This window comes from Labrus mixtus, chromosome 24, assembly GCF_963584025.1.
Source record: "Labrus mixtus chromosome 24, fLabMix1.1, whole genome shotgun sequence".
Taxonomy (NCBI): Eukaryota; Metazoa; Chordata; class Actinopteri; order Labriformes; family Labridae; genus Labrus; species Labrus mixtus.
In genome coordinates this window covers 57501-62500 of record NC_083635.1, presented here as the reverse complement: position 1 = coordinate 62500, position 5000 = coordinate 57501, and the positions used below count along the sequence as shown (strand labels likewise).

Genomic DNA, 5000 nt, shown 5'->3' with positions numbered 1-5000 from the left:
AAAATATGAAAAAGCTTACAACACCTGGTATTCCCAGGCGATCTCCCATCCAAGTACTAACCAGGCCCGACCCTGCTTTGCTTCCGAGATCGGACGAGTTCAGGGTGGTATGGCCGTAAGCCATTATTGTGTGCAGAAAGGGGCCTTTTAAAGATGTCATGCCCTTGATTCTGGCTGAATTTTTGCACATGTGAATATGTCTCTATATGATAAAAAAAAAAACATATGATCAAAAAAATGAAAAAGCTTACAGCACCTGGTATTCCCAGGCGGTCTCCCATCCAAGTACTAACCAGGCCCGACCCTTCTTTGCTTCCGAGATCGGACGAGTTCAGGGTGGTATGGCCGTAAGCCATTATTGTGTGCAGAAAGGGGCCTTTTAAAGATGTCATGCCCTTGATTCTGGCTGAATTTTTGGACATGTGAATATGTCTCTATATGATAAAAAAAAAACACATGATCAAAAAAATGAAAAAGCTTACATCACCTGGTATTCCCAGGCGGTCTCCCATCCAAGTACTAACCAGGCCCGACCCTGCTTAGCTTCCAAGATCGGACGAGATCGGGCGTGTTCAGGGTGGTATGGCCATAAGCCATTATTGTGTGCAGAAAGGGGCCTTTTAAAGATGTCATGCCCTTGATTCTGGCTGAATTTTTGGACATGTGAATATGTCTCTATATGATAAAAAAAAACATATGATCAAAAAAAATGCAAAAGCTTACAGCACCTGGTATTCCCAGGCGGTCTCTCATCCAAGTACTAACCAGGCCCGACCCTGCTTAGCTTCCGAGATCGGATGAGTTCAGGGTGGTATGGCCGTAAGCCATTATTGTGTACAGAAAGGGGCCTTTTAAAGATGTCATGCCCTTGATTCTGGCTGAATTTTTGGACATGTGAATATGTCTCTATATGATAAAAAAAAAAACATATGATCAAAAAAATGAAAAAGCTTACAGCACCTGGTATTCCCAGGCGGTCTCCAATCCAAGTACTAACCAGGCCCGACCCTGCTTAGCTTCCGAGATCGGACGAGATCGGGCGTGTTCAGGGTGGTATGGCTGTAAGCCATTGTTGTGTGCAGAAAGGGGCCTTTTAAAGATGTCATGCCCTTGATTCTGGCTGAATTTTTGGACATGTGAATATGTCTCTATATGATAAAAAAAAACGTATGATCAAAAAAAATGCAAAAGCTTACAGCACCTGGTATTCCCAGGCGGTCTCTCATCCAAGTACTAACCAGGCCCGACCCTGCTTAGCTTCCGAGATCGGACGAGTTCACGGTGGTATGGCCGTAAGCCATTATTGTGTGCAGACAGGGGCATTTTAAAGATTTCATGCCCTTGATTCTGGCTGAATTTTTGGACATGTGAATATGTCTCTATATGATAAAAAAAAACATCATCAAAAATATGAAAAAGCTTACAACACCTGGTATTCCCAGGCGGTCTCCCATCCAAGTACTAACCAGGCCCGACCCTTCTTTGCTTCCAAGATCGGACGAGTTCAGGGTGGTATGGCCGTAAGCCATTATTGTGTGCAGAAAGGGGCCTTTTAAAGATGTCATGCCCTTGATTCTGGCTGAATTTTTGGACATGTGAATATGTCTCTCTATGATAAAAAAAAAACATATGATCAAAAAAATGAAAAAGCTTACAGCACCTGGTATTCCCAGGCGGTCTCCCATCCAAGTACTAACCAGGCCCGACCCTGCTTAGCTTCCGAGATCGGGCGTGTTCAGGGTGGTATGGCCATAAGCCATTATTGCGTGCAGACAGGGGCCTTTTAAAGATGTCATGCCCTTGATTGTTGTAGGTGACTTCAATATCCATGTGGATGTTGAAAATGATAGCCTGAGCACAGCTTTCATGTCACTATTAGACTCTATTGGTTTCACCCAGGGTGTAAACGAACCTACTCATCATTTTAACCACACCCTGGATCTTGTTTTAGCTTACGGAATTGAAATCCATAACCTTACAGTTTTCCTAGAAAATCCTCTGCTATCAGACCATTTTTTTATTACATTTGATTTTGTCCTACTAGAATTACCTCTGCCTGGAAGAGGTGTGCTTTCTAGAAGTTTGTCGGATAGTGCTGTGGCTAGATTTAAGGAAGCTATTTCAGCTGTTTTTGATTCAGTACCGTGTTTCAACCCAGTTGGAAACTCTTACGATAGCTTTAGTCCCTCTCAGCTAGATCAGTTTGTTGATAGTGCAGTGGATTCACTGAGAGTTACTCTGGATTCGATTGCTCCCCTGAAACAGAAGGTTGTCAAGCGGCGGAGAGTGGCTCCATGGTTCAACTCAGAAACCCGTACTCTGAAACAATCATCACGGAATTTTGAAAGAATATGGCGTTCGACCAAAACGGTAGAATCTCGTTTTTTCTGGCAGGATAGTCATAGAAGATATATGAAGGCTCTACGTCACGCCCGAGCTGCCTACTACTCCTCTCTAATCGAGGAAAACAAAGGCAATCCTAGATACCTTTTCAGCACTGTAGCCAGGCTGACAGAGAGTCATGGCTCCATTGAGCCTTGTATTCCTCTAGCCCTCAGCAGTAATGATTTCCTTAGCTTTTTCAACAACAAAGTTCTAGACATCAGAGACAAAATTGGTAACCTCCTGCCCTTACCTGGTGCAGATACGTCTGTTACGGCAGAGACAGTTCCAGGACCAGATATTAGTCTCGACTGTTTTTCTCCAATCGACCTTTCAGAGCTACATTCCATTTTTTCTGCATCGAAACCGTCAACCTGTATTTTGGACCCAATCCCAACCAAGCTGTTTAAGGAAGTCTTTCCCTTAGTTAGCAACTCCATATTAGATATGATCAATATGTCTTTACTGGCAGGCTATGTACCACAGACATTTAAAGTAGCGGTAATCAAACCTCTACTTAAAAAGCCTACTCTGGACTCAGGAACTCTGGCTAACTACAGACCTATATCCAACCTTCCTTTTATCTCGAAGATCCTGGAGAAGGTGGTAGCTAAACAGCTGTGTGACTTTCTCCATGACAACAGTTTATTTGAAGAGTTCCAGTCAGGATTTAGAGTCCACCATAGCACTGAGACTGCACTAGTTAGAGTTACAAACGATCTACTTCTAGCCTCAGACAGGGGACTTCTGTCTGTGCTCGTCTTGTTAGATCTTAGTGCTGCTTTTGACACCATTGACCATCGGATCCTGTTGTACAGACTGGAGCATTTGCTTGGAATTACAGGGACTGCTTTAAGTTGGTTTGAATCCTACTTATCAGACCGATCTCAGTTTGTACATGTTAATGATGAGTCCTCTATGCACACTAAAGTTTGCCATGGAGTCCCACAAGGTTCAGTGCTTGGACCAATTCTTTTTACATTATATATGCTTCCTCTGGGAAATATTATGAGGAAACACTCCATACAGTTTCATTGTTATGCAGATGATACTCAGCTTTATGTATCAATGAAGCCCGATGGTACCAGTCAGTTATGTCAGCTAGAAACATGCCTTAAGGACGTTAGGACCTGGATGACCAGAAATTTTTTGCTACTTAACTCAGACAAGACTGAAGTTATTGTGCTAGGCCCTAAGAACCTCAGAGAGACTTTTTCTAGTGATGTGACTGTCCTTAATGACATCAGCCTGGCATCTAGCACCACTGTTAGGAATCTAGGAGTTATTTTTGATCAAGATATGTCTTTTAGCTCTCACATCAGTCAAGTTTCAAGAACAGCCTACTTTCACCTTCGTAATATATCCAAGATCAGGAATATCCTGTCGCAAAGTGATGCAGAAAAACTAGTTCATGCATTTGTTACCTCCAGACTGGATTATTGTAACTCTCTTTTGTCAGGGTGCTCTGGCAAATCTCTAAAGACTCTTCAACGGGTCCAGAATGCTGCAGCTCGTGTACTGACCAGAACCAGGAAATGGGACCACATTACTCCTGTCCTGGCTTCTCTGCACTGGCTCCCTATACAGTCTAGAATAGAATTCAAGATCCTTCTTCTCACCTACAAAGCTCTAAATGGCCAGGCACCATCTTATCTTAAGGAGCTACTAGTGCCGTACTGTCCCTTGAGAGCGTTGCGGTCCCGGAGTGCAGGCCTGCTGGTGGTACCTACAGTCTCCAAGTGTACTATGGGGGGTAAAGCCTTCAGTTATCGGGCTCCTCTCCTCTGGAACCGCCTTCCAGCCGGGGTCCGGGAGGCAGACACAGTCTGTATTTTTAAGATTAGACTTAAAACTTTCCTTTTAGATAAATCTTATAGTTAGGGCTGGTGCTGGTGTAGACCAGCTCTTAGTTATGCTGCTATAGGCTTAGACTACCGGGGGAACTGGCACCTTGAGCTCCTCTCTCTCTCTCTCTCTCTCTCTCTCTGCATATACAGTACATCATATTACTGCATGTATCTATCTATAAATCTCAGTCACTAACCACCTACTTTCCTGGGAGCTCTTGAGCTCCCCTAGGCTCCTCAAGATCATCGGTTGACGGCTTGCCAGAACAACCCCCACCCCACCACTACCCCCTCCCCACCGGATCGTGGGTTGGCGGCCTGCCAGAACAACCCCCCACACCCCCTCCCCTCCCCACCGGATTGCTGATGGACGGTCTACCTCCCCCCACCCCCTTGCTCTCTATCCCTCTTCCTGCATCTTATCCCATCTCTCCCCCTATCCCTTTCCAAGCCCGGCGCAGTCTAGGCCTGTGAAGACTGTTTCGTCATGAGCCGGGGATCCGGCCGAAGATTTCTGCCTTTTAATAAGGCAGTTTTTTCTTACCACTGTAACTTTTGCTGCTTTGCTAAAGTGGTCATGATGGATAGGCCGGATCTTTGTAACATAGCAATAAGTAAGGTCCTTTACCTGCTTTTTGTAACATAACAATGAGTAAGGTCTTTTACCTGCTCTTTTGTAATGTTAACAGACAATGAGTAAGGTATTTTACCTGCTTCTTGTAAAGTGTCTCGAGATAACACTTGTTATGAGTTGACGCTATACAAATAAAA

General features: G+C 44.3%; 2 non-coding genes and 6 pseudogenes across 2 annotated transcripts; all 8 read right to left on the bottom strand.

Moving 5' to 3' along the window:
- Positions 1–12: 12 nt before the first annotated feature.
- LOC132959992 (5S ribosomal RNA) lies at positions 13–121 on the bottom strand (annotated as a pseudogene).
- A 123-nt stretch (positions 122–244) lies between these two features.
- On the bottom strand, positions 245–353 carry LOC132959987 (5S ribosomal RNA; annotated as a pseudogene).
- Positions 354–475: 122 nt separating this feature from the next.
- Positions 476–594, bottom strand: LOC132960135 (5S ribosomal RNA). The gene has a single exon (XR_009667196.1). It is a non-coding gene; the product is annotated as a 5S ribosomal RNA (ribosomal RNA).
- Positions 595–716: 122 nt separating this feature from the next.
- On the bottom strand, positions 717–825 carry LOC132959941 (5S ribosomal RNA; annotated as a pseudogene).
- Positions 826–948: 123 nt separating this feature from the next.
- LOC132960119 (5S ribosomal RNA) lies at positions 949–1067 on the bottom strand. Its single transcript, XR_009667181.1, has one exon. It is a non-coding gene; the product is annotated as a 5S ribosomal RNA (ribosomal RNA).
- Positions 1068–1189: 122 nt separating this feature from the next.
- Positions 1190–1298, bottom strand: LOC132960027 (5S ribosomal RNA; annotated as a pseudogene).
- A 119-nt stretch (positions 1299–1417) lies between these two features.
- On the bottom strand, positions 1418–1526 carry LOC132960055 (5S ribosomal RNA; annotated as a pseudogene).
- Positions 1527–1648: 122 nt separating this feature from the next.
- Positions 1649–1757, bottom strand: LOC132959921 (5S ribosomal RNA; annotated as a pseudogene).
- Between the last annotated feature and the right edge of the window lie 3243 nt (positions 1758–5000).